The following is a 12,584-nucleotide window of genomic DNA, read 5'->3' on the forward strand; positions in this document are numbered from 1 at the left end:
TGAAGCATGCATTGTCATTGAGGTGTGCATATTGGAGTAACGATAAAAGCGAAGATGCACGATAAAAGCGACGAAAAACCAAAGTTCCATTTTCTTCGCTCTTGTCGTTCATATGATCTCTGATTAAGATAATATTAACCTGTATAAATACCGGTGGTTATTAATATAACCGAATATTAATCGATTTATTATTATTTCGGCTTATTAAATTAATTATTGTAGATATTGACAAATTGATCAGTTGTGTATTTATTCGTCATATGTTATGTGATCACAAGAACCAATCACAACACAACGAATTTATACTATCTTCGGGATGAGAAAGGGGTTGAATTTTGTACGCATTTAAGTTACATTAACCTTGAACTTAGCAGCTGATATTTCCTATATATCTTCTTTCATTAAGTGGATGTATAGAATATCTTCTACTGATAAAACAAAATGTTCGCTTCCCGCGACCTCGTTGCTCCGATATGAACACTTGATTCTTTGATAATACCAAAGCGTCGCTAGATCATTTCTCTTATCGTTTATCGTTGCTCCAACGTGTACGTACCCTTACATATATGATCTAGGATTCCACACATATCACAGAATATTTTTAAGATTTTTTTTTTTTGAAAATTTACACATTTTTCACCAAAAAAAATATAATCCTCTCCCCTTAAACATGTGGAATATACATATATATATTCCTGGTGTAAATCATCAAAGTGTGAAATTGCCCTCGATTCTGTCTTTCCAAAACCAATGGATGGACCCAGATTCTTCTTCTATTTTTACGTCTATTCTTTCTCCGTATGAGCAAAGTTGCCAAAAGTATATCTCCCTCTGTGTCCATGTTCACTAGACAACTGAAAAATTCTCAACAAAAATGTTCAGTGTATTGAACAGCGCTTCAAACGCGCGTTCGCTGCGCCACTAACGAGCCACTAGTGGCACTGCTGAGTGACCTCGTCTAAAGGGGCCATAAAAGAAGACGAACTAGATACTGTAGATGGAAATTACAGACCAATTGTAGAGCCATTTGAAGATAACTCTTCAAAATAACGGAATAGATAGATAAGATAGTAAACTGCCCCCCCCCCATTAAGGGTAGCCCTTACGGACTCAGTATATTCTCAAAAAAAATATTATACATATGTAAACATAGATATTAAATTGTAAAGAAGGGAAACAAAGAAAAGGGCGTGAAAAATTACAATTGCTATTAATGTGGCACCATGTGATTAATTAGGATTTGGCAGGATTTTTTTTAACACAATTATCACAATGTCATCCCTCAGAGATGTTGGCAGAGCAAACTTCCCTCGAAATTCTTCGAAAAAAGCTGTTATAGTCCCTCGAGCACCTATGAGCAAGCCGAATACCTCAACGTGAATTAAGGCATATTTCAGCTTGAAATAGTTGACTGTAGGCTCATAGATCGACTTCTTCTCAAGGTGGATCTCGGCTGACTGATGACATTCTACTTCAAAACGTATCGTGGGGTCCACAATGATGCCCTGTTTAGTGTCAGCATTGTACGCTAAAATATCAACTCGTCTCGTTGACCCATTTTCAGCTAGACAGGAGATTTCTTCTTCTACTATCCAGCCCTTATTTCTTAATGCGGCAGCAATTTTGGATCTTACAAGATGATGTCTAGAGTTCCTCAAGAGCAATCCTTGTTCACAGAATCCCAAGACGTGTGCTACAGTTTCAATCTCCGGGCAGCCATGTCTGCACCGGGTACCGTCGAGAGATCTGCCGGGAACGGAACGAACAGCTGCTAAATTTGCTGTCATTTTCAGGCTAGATATCCATTCACTAGTCGAAAGTCCTTTCTTGTTTACAATCCAACTGCTGGCGGCTGTTACTTCGCTATACATCTCAACATCTTTTCCCCGTCCTGAAAGGGTCTTCCATGATTCATATTCACGACCTCTCAATTCTTCTCGAAAATTTCGAATTATAGCTTTAGTAAAGTCTTCGGGAAAAGAAAGGCAGAGGGAATCACACGACGATTTGAGTTCGACATCTATCTGTCTCATCATGTTAACATGCGGATTATCTGCTCTGATTAATGATAGACAGATGTTACAATGTTGAAGAAAAGCTTCCCACGAAGCGCGTAAGAGGTGTCTGCAATGGAGTTGCAATTCGGAAATTGCATGTACTATACAAGCCAATTTGCGTACATACATTTAAATGGGCTTGTAGATGATATTTTAAAGTATTTAATTTTTTTGAAACCATAATTGCATCTTACTGTAATAATTCACTTCCTGGAGCTAAGAATCGGTGCTATGATATTGATTCCTTTGTTAAGTTGCGTTTCCATGGATTCTTCTGAATTTATAGTAAACATGAAGGATGAAGCACATTATTTTCCTGCCGAGGTGTGAAGAAAGGTTCTTTTTGAATGTTTGTGTTCTATAACAAGGAGATGAGGTGATAGAAAATTCGTGTGTCGTACGTCAGATAGAGATTAGACAGCAAGGTCAGTGGTTGCAACGCGAGAGATACTGAAGAAAGTAAAGCGTATGTATTAGAAACTTATTAACATTATGTTATATATCATCATCACCACAACATTACAAATGAAGTACGTAAGTTCTACACGTTAAGATCTGTCATACTATCTGAGTCTAGACTTTCGATATTAAATAATTTCCTTGGAATAAATTCATTGCCAATCTTTGTGAGTGTTGTGTCAAATTAGTTTAGAAATATTGTGTGTCTTGAGATACTTTAATTTCTTGTAAATTAAATTCTTTATTCGACTATGAACAATGAGACTTTTTTCGAATCTCATTTATGTTGCATTTTGTTTTTAAGCAATTATTATTCTTTTGCATCAAATCCTAATTTCGCGCCATTATTTGGTATCGACAACAATAATTTTGTTATCAAATACTCGAATATCATCTACCTATTTTTGTTTATTACAATTCATGTTTGATTTTCAGATAAGTCAGTTATTAAATAGAATACAGTTTTAATTTTTCAATCTTATGACTTATCAATTTTATTAACATTTGCTAATACGTGTTCAATATTAAAATAATATACTCGTATGAACGTTTTCGCCAATTTACGGCATCTTCAGATACAATTTGTTTTTGTTTACTATAATCGACATTATGGACTATCTATTAATTTATATTCTAATATATTATATTTTTGTAGTTAAGATGTATTTTATCAAGTGTTAAAAATTGTATATAGTATTAGCGGGAACGTGTGTGTTGCATTGTTTTTTTTTTTTTTTTTTTTTCCTTTTAATTTCTTTATAAAATGAACTTTTGTAGGGAGTAAATTATGACAAGAGAATTTTACTTTTGCTTTATAAACATTTTTAAGAATTCAATTTTGATTGTTTCGATGTTCCAAAAAAACATCGACCTTAGAAGTTGTTGAAATAACATAATCCAATTGTAAACAGTTGCCATTGTTTTATTTGAAAGCATCAAGCCTACTGTATTTTGCTTCCTTACTTGTTATTTCATCCAGATTTATACACTCTTTAAATTCAGAAGCTTATATTATTTTATTATGTAAAAATTATTGGCACATCTACATCCGAATTGGTAAGTCATCGACTTTTCAAGCTGCAGATGTACGTCCGGATTCTGGAGGATTTAAATGGAAATTGGCGATCAAACGGAACTTGAGGTAAGTGTTATTTGGATTATACTACTTCGGAACACCCATCTCTGCTGCTGTCATTTCAGCGCTCTTGCAGTAATCATAATAATCTTTACACTGCACACGGAAAATATCCAGGACAATAAAGTGTTCATAAACTTCAGGTCGTTACCCGTACAGAGTGAAGATTGTATCAAATGGTCAGTTAAATATCCATTGTTAGATTTTATATAAGAAAAGGTTAATAATGTTACACACGCACTCAGGGATTTCACCTAGCCTATACAATAACGCATATGGAGAAAGATTGGAGAATGCTGGGTTTGTAATGAAAGACCTTCCCTTGGGCACAACACCATGAATTGATGTATTAGAGATGGTAGACTTTCGCAATGAAGATAAATTCGAAATGTGATAAAATGCTGTAAATAAGTATTTTTGTGTTTAAAAGTATATTAAGTATATCACTGCAGCTTTTTAATCCGCGATAAAATGCGACATTGAGTACAAAATGCGAAATGTATATTTTTCTGCTTCATGATCCACGAGTTAGCTGTAGGTACTTCTTCAAACAATACAACTCTTTTTCCTTTCTGGGGGTATGCACATCAGATTTTAAATTCACGGTGCCGAAGATGTCGCCTTAATTATTTTACGGATTCTGTAGCCTCATCTATGCTCACTTGGCAATTCCCACAGCAACGAGTTCTTATAGTTTCGTAGTCTCGTACAGCATTAACGTGTTGATCATTTAGGTTTCTAGCCTGGTATTGATGTTGAGTGGCTGCAGATAGGCTTCCCATGTAGCGCGCATCACTGATAATCCTTTATATTTATTATTATTATTATTATTTAATAATTAAAAATTTGCGCATTTTTTCTGTCTAGGCCTAGTTTTAATACTGTGAAATGCATCGTAGCTCTCGGAAAATTACTATTTCTAACTTCGGCTCGCCTCTGATTTCTAGTGAGTACCACTGACCTGAAGTTTATGTCCTACTTTTTATTTTTCTTGTGATGTACTTTTATTTTCCAGCTGTTTTATGCAGTTTTCAAAACTTTCAAGTCAAGTTCAATACAAGAGTTTATTTCAAGCACCTACTGTTTCTACAATAGTAAATTTTTAATAATTTTACGGCTATCTTAGTTAAATGTGAGGTGACAACAGTGAGAGGGTGTCACGACAAATCTGTATTATTTCCTGTCTTCAAATGCGTAGTGATTCAAACCGCTGAATAAGTTTACACTGCTCCGTCGATATAAGAAAGTCAATGTTCACTACTTAGATATTAACACGCGGAGCAAGTCCCCTGCAATCGGCAAGCTGTAGAGCATGAAAGTCAGGAAAACATAGATCATACGGGAATGTGTATGTAAGAGTTGTTAATTAAAAAGTTAATCTGATACAACGTAAATACAAAAGTATTTTATTTCCTAAAATATACCTATCTATAAAATACAATAAATAAATAAATAAATAAATATGTAAGTAGATTTTAGTAATTTCATAAGTAAATGAATGAATGAATATTACAGTAGCTTAAACTCTCCAGAAATATCCTTAATATTTGCGCCGTTTTATAGGTGTTGTCAAAAATACTTAGGCGTAAACGTTTCGTGACACGAGGCCTTACCGGTATGCAGGGGCTTGGATTCTCGACACAACAGAACTCGTTGTACTGTTTTATACTTTCTTTGGACTCAAACGCATTCTACTAAATCGGCGGAGCAGTGTGTTAAAAGAGACTTTATTTTAGACATAACAAGATGTAGAATAAATAAATTTGATATTTAATAATAAGTTGATAAAATCCGAAGTGATCTGCTGGCATACAAACAAGTGTTGTATGAGATAACTTAACGTTAGTATTATTGAAATAAGGTCAACTAATAAGACATCGTAAATATAAACACTTCAACCACTTCACTTTAGGAGGAGTCCATATTTAAAGTAAACGGTACCATAAAGATGACACAGACTTTGTAATTATATGTTTTAATTGTTTATTAATGATTTTGTCCTCTAGCATATAGTCTAATATATATTTTTCTGTGTGCCTTTTTTATTTATTATTGTTTAAAATATAATACAAAACTATGAATTGCATTGTAACGAAATAAGTTAACTCTTTGTTTCCCCGCATTCAAAACAAAGTACCTTTTTGGTTTAAAACTTAAATCTCGACACCAAGAGAAGCATAACCAGAGATGAACAATTCTAATTTATTTTTCTCGTCCTCTCAAGCTCTTAATAGGGCAACTAACATTTGAAATGCTCAATGGGAAAATACTTCAACTCACCAAATACAAGAAAGAAGGTCTGCTGTCTTGTGCACATCGGGCTGCCGTTTAGTAGAAAAAAAAGAGGACGAAGGATATCACTGTGAAATGGTTGCTGATTAATGTGCTGAAAGTGGTGCAGGGGCAAGTTTCTCCCAAAATATTGACCGAAGTGTAGCAATCGCGAGGCTTCGATTCGTTCAATACATCTAGAAAATACTTTGATGTGAGCGAAAATACGTGTGCCATGCAGAATTGATTACCATCAAAGGAATCACTTGGGAACCGGAGGTGACAAAATGGAAATAAGTGAAGACGTCTCCACGTTTTATTACATCTAGTATAAATAGGTATATTGCATGGATTAAATCATGTGAGCTGCTGATAATAAATACCTCTGAATAATATCCTCATTTTATTGCGAGCTGAATTCTAATGAGGATATTTCTTCATAATAATATGAAGTCACGAGTGGAACGAAAAAATATTACGTGACTGATGTCGGCTCACATAGACAGAGCAAAGAAATTATGAAGGCTGATATTTAGAACAGTGGTAGAACTACGTGCGATATACTGAACATGTCGGAAAGCGAATGTATATAGTAGTGGTACTTTGCCTGGCAGAGTTAAGATCATAAGACCTTCTCTTCCACTCAATGTGGGAAATGAATAGATGTAAACTTAACACTTATGAATTCATAGTGATAAAAATGAAATCAGACAGAATGAGGTTATCGACACAGTGTTCTAGACATGTTACGGATAGAGGCCTATTTCAAAATCACTTCATTTTAAATAAAAGAATACAGCTAGCTTATACTTTCTACTATGTACTTTCAACCTTCAGTTGCTATAATTATTAAGGTTTCAACACAAAGATCAGCCTGTAATTTTGCAGTGGATAATAATGGTGATTCGGAAATAAGCCAAGCTCTCGACCCAGCACGTTCAGTATCGCTCTTCAGGTAAAACTATTAATAATAACAACAATAATTGAAGACCTCCCTCGAAGAAGAGTGTAACAACAAATTAATGAAATATAGCAATAAATGAATGCATCCAATAGCTGAAAAAACTTGTATCCTTGGTTACTCAAATGATTCTGCTAGTAAGCCTAAATATAGGCTTAACGAAATACACTCCTGAAATTATTTTCTTTTCTCCTGAAAGGTGTATTATAGATTTATTCGAGGGAGGTCTTCAATAACACTGAACAACAAGAATTTTTCTCCGACTTAAAATAATGTGTCTCTTATGGTTTGGTGTGCGCTGAATCCGAAAATGCCTATTTTTTCTTTGTATCACGTAAGGTTTTTAAGACATATTATGATTTCACTTTTCGATAAGCGCTCCCCAGGAAACATCTAGCTCGGGTTGGGGGTTGTAAACCAAAACAAAATCTAATGCATTTTATGAGTTTATGACTTATTTCCGGTTTCTTATGGTTGTTGGCATGCTCTTTTGTACTTGTAATAAATAAACACATATTGGTTCCTTCTATTCAGTAAATACCATAACACCTAAAAGTGAGATCTACGAAATGAACAAATAAGGGTGTGGTTTACCAGTTTGAGTGAAAACAAATTAAAAGAGGGCATTTTCATTGGTTCACAAATTCACAGAGTTATGGCTGACTCTTTGAGGAAAAACTTTCTGTTACAGAAAAAATGGCATGTCGCGTTTTCAAAGATGTTTGCTCAAATTTCTTTGAAAATTCTAGGGCAGACAACTACACAGAACTTGTGGAAACCATGTTAAATGAATATGAGAAAATGGGATGTAATATGTCCCTCAAATACACTTTTTACATTCTCATTTGGATTTATTTTCTCTTAACCTTGGAGTGGTAAGCGACGAGTATGGGGAAAGATTTCATCAAGAAATATCTGAAATTGAAATGCGATATAAAGTAAAATCATCATCCAGCATGCTTGCAGACTATTGGTTCCTTGTGAAAGACAGTCCCGGGTCTAGTTACAAACAGAAGTCTTCCAGAAAATTCCCTTAAATGATAAGTTAAAATTCCGAAATTTTTCTCATTATACGCACGAAATATTTTATTGTTGTTGTGTTTTAAACTATGTAACACAACACCATTTTTGTATCCTGTACACATTTTTCAAGTATTATGAGGCATTTTGAATTCCTAGTGTGTTGTAATTTTATCAGTATCAGTGAAAAATATATTCAATTCATTTTCCCCGGAAAATGGTACGTGATGAGGCATTTTGGATTTCAAATTCAGATTTAGGGCACACATATTAGTAATATTCACCAATTTTTACTTCGGAGCAAGATAAAAAGTAAAAATTTGTTGTTCAGTATTATTATAATAGCAATAATTGAAATAATTTCTATAAAAACGCTTTAAAACACAGAACTTTATTCAGTGTCGAATTTCAGGTTATTAAGGAATGGTTGTAATGAGATATATGTAATATGCATACTGTATAGCAATGGTCGGCATTTCGTGACTCGCGAGTCAACCCCTTAGTACACAGGCATGATGGATTGGTAAGGCATGATCTCCCTCCCTCCCCTTAGCCATCACTTGTTCATTGAAAGTTACACAGTGTAGCAGTGTAGCAGTTTGCTACATGCAGCTTGACTCCTAATTTTGATGAGTTAATTAATGTTTTAAATTGTGTATACATAATAGCACAAAAATAAATCAAATCATACGAAAAAAAAAAAAAAAAAAAAAACCGAACAAATAATTATATTGACATAAACTTGATTATTAAACTTTTGCTGAGTTTGGCTATGTTCACTATCCGTCTCTGCGCACACAAAATTTGCAATAGTGAAGGTGTTCCGCGACTTCTCCTCTTATACCTTCCTCCTTCCACATACTCAGTTCCTGTATTTTGCGGGCTGTATTTCATATGACGTCATCTTTGCCGACCACTGGATTACAGGGTTTCCGATCTCTGGAAACGAATTTTGAATCACGTCATGTGCGTTAGGAGTCACACGACAGCTGAACTGTGGTGAGAGGTGACAGAGTGATTTCATAGTCAGAGTGCACGGTGTCTCACAGCAGCAATGCCCAAGAAAATCGAGCCTTTTTGGAAGGAGTACATTGCGATCCTTTCCAATGCCAAGTACAGTTTAGTGAAAATAAAAAAGCCTGTAAAAAACGTGGTTTCGTTATTTCCAAGAAAGACATCTTCTGTGTAACTAATAAGACTGGTAAAGCTCGAATGGGATTAATTCCAGAGGGGGGAAAAGCAAGCAAATCCATTCCCCCCCCCCCGCCAAAATTATACAAATTAATTCCATCCGAGCTTTGTCAGTCTTATTAGGTACACAGAAGATGCCTTTCTTGGAAATAACGAAACCACGTTTTTTGCAAGCTTATTTTATTTTCATTAAAATGTATTTGGCATTGCAAAGGGTAGCAATGTACCCTCCCAAAAAGGCTAGATTTTCTTGGCCATTGCTGCTGTGACTATGAAATCACTCACAACTGGTCTGTCACCTCTCACCACAGTTCAATTGTCATGTGACTCCTGACGCACATGACGTCATTCAAAATTCGTTTCCAGAAATCGGAAACAACCCTCTGTATGTGACGGAAATTACAACACGAAATTTAGAGTAGGCATTGATTTATTTAAATTGAATCTTACAAGTGACCAATTTGCAACCACAGTAATGTATAATATGATGCAATAGATTGGATTTTATCTAGAGCAAGGTCAATATCTACCACTAGTAACAGCGGACAATTTACTATATTAATCTATCTCATTTCTTGTGTAATATCCCATATGTTTCCAAAGGTCATTTTTCTTTACGGTAATTACTCGTCATAAATTTCAAACAGGATTTCAACCTGATGATGTGACAGGTTCGCTTGTAAACGGGTTTGTGTGTAGCCTACATAAGCTTTGGCAGGACCCACTGAGATGGGAAGCACAGTTCAAAACACCACGAAAGACGAAAAACAAGAGAGAAATGACACTCTTGTTCTGAAACGTCTATCGATACACAAATACTGGTTCTTGTTTATCAAATCATTGCACTCCGTAAGTTTCAATTATCGAAAAAGAAGTAATCCATTTCGAAATTATCTGAAAAAAAAATAAGACAAGATGACTAAAAATTTTTCATGTAAAGCAAACCGTAACTTACCACATATATAATCAGAAAAAAAAAAAACCCGAGAAAAATCAAAATCACAAACTCACCAATCCGAAATATGTTTATTTTTACAATTCATATCATGCATTACTGTAACATTGTCCAAAAGAGAAAAACTAAATTGTTATGCACAATAATGTTTGCGATTGCAAAATATAATTGGGTTCGAGAGAAAATTCCTATGAAAATGTTGCAAATGGTACAAAAACTGTAACCGAAACTATACTGAGTACTTTCAAGAATTAAAAATTGATTTCATTTTTCCTCTTTTACAGATATGACGACAGCATGGGACCTGCGCGACTTTGGCTGGCTATTGGTTGGATATGGCTGACTAGCTATGAATGGCTATTGACTGGCTGTCTGGCTATTGACGAGCTGTCTGGCTATTGACTGGCTGTCTGGCTATTGACGAGCTGTCTGGCTATTGACTGGCTGTCTGGCTATTGACTGCTGTCTGGCTAATGACGAGCTGTCTGGCTATTGACTGGCTGTCTGGCTATTGACTGCTGTCTGGCTAATGACGAGCTGTCTGGCTATTGACTGGCTGTCTGGCTATTGACTGGCTGTCTGGCTATTGACTGCTGTCTGGCTATTGACTGGCTGTCTGGCTATTGACTGGCTGTCTGGCTATTGACTGGCTGTCTGGCTAATGACGAGCTGTCTGGCTATTGACTGGCTGTCTGGCTAATGACGAGCTGTCTGGCTATTGACTGGCTGTCTGGCTATTGACTGGCTGTCTGGCTAATGACTGGCTGTCTGGCTATTGACTGGCTGTCTGGCTATTGACTGGCTGTCTGGCTAATGACGAGCTGTCTGGCTAATGACTGGCTGTCTGGCTATTGACTGGCTGTCTGGCTATTGACTGGCTGTCTGGCTATTGACTAGCTGTCTGGCTATTGACTGGCTGTCTGGCTATTGACTGGCTGTCTGGCTATTGACTGGCTGTCTGGCTACTGACTGGCTGTCTGGCTATGGCTGTTCGGATAAGCATTCTGATGACGGAGAGACAGCCTTGCAGTCGAGGGATGTGGTGCATGGGAACCTTGGAAGAACTATAGCAGTCAATGATGGAGCATTGCAGTCCCTATGACCGAGGGGCAGTCGAGGATTGTGGTGCATGGAAACCAAGGAAGGAAGAGTCGCACAATTCAACGATGAAGTGTTGCAGCCGCGCAGGATATAGTCGATAGCATACAATTTTCAGGTAGGTTTCGCTCATTAATTTTCACTTATTGGTACTATCGTTCCTCAAGATGCTCTTCTGCTGTACTTTCTTTAGTAACCTGATGAGCGATACTGAACTTGTTGTGTCTCCAAAGCTTGTTTTGCAACGGCAAGTCCTTTATATACTAATCTTAGTGCTGCACCATCTTCGCTACTTCTACTATCCAACTTAACTAATAAATTCGTGTTCATAGTCGGAGGTTCATTCTATACATATTGATATATTTTACATTTTATAACGGATGTATCTTAATGATGGAAGTACTGAATTAACATGTTGGGGAATATACATCTGTTTAATCTGTTACATTATGGACTTACTGAATTAACTTTACTGATATTATTATATCTTATTCAACACTTGTTCGTGTGCCAGCAACTCATCTCTGTACTTCGTAAAGTAATGTTTAGGGAACATACTATACAGGAGTTTTTAAGTCAACTACATGCGTGCCTCTAGCAAGAGAGGTATTTGGCTGACTGCTTACGCTACTTCAGTTTGATCAAGTTGGACAGAACAAAACATGGGCCACTTTAACAATTACACTAATATTTACAATTTAAATTATATACACTATCTACACTAGAATACACTATTTTTTACTATTTACACTATCATAAAGAATGTACGCCTACATTAATCAAACATTATTACACTATTATGTACGTATTGCAATACAGGATATTTTATTTTATAATACTATAACCTACTTATTTTGTAAATTGTGTACAATAATGTAAATATATTTTACCAATGCAAGCCTACATTTTTTATGATAGTGTAAATTGTAAAAGCATCGTATTCTAGTCTAGTCTACATCAAGGAAAATACAGTATATTTTCCTTGATCTATATAGTATAAAGGAACTGTCAAATAGTGACTACTTTCAAAAGCCGATTGTCAAAAAATCTGTTTTTCATCTCTGCAATATGATCTTTCTTCAAATATTACTTCTGTAGAGAATAGGCTATTTTTTTTTATTTCAATGTAACAGTTTTCCTTCATTACATTAATCATTTCTTTGGTCCAAATTGCCTTATTTAACTCTAAACTGTAATTGTTTAACTCTTAGAATTACACGTAAGTAAACACATCTAAATTTTACTTTTACTACTACAAAATAATAATATTAATAATAATAATAATAATTATTATTATTATTATTCCATTGTTTTCTGTATTGGTGTTATTTATACTTGCTATGTATTTTAATACTGGTGAGTGAAAGAAAAAGTCTTATGGCCTTAACTCTGTCAGTAAAAGTAATTCATTTGAATAAATAGATAAATACCGGTAAC

This window comes from Periplaneta americana, chromosome 16, assembly GCF_040183065.1.
Source record: "Periplaneta americana isolate PAMFEO1 chromosome 16, P.americana_PAMFEO1_priV1, whole genome shotgun sequence".
Taxonomy (NCBI): Eukaryota; Metazoa; Arthropoda; class Insecta; order Blattodea; family Blattidae; genus Periplaneta; species Periplaneta americana.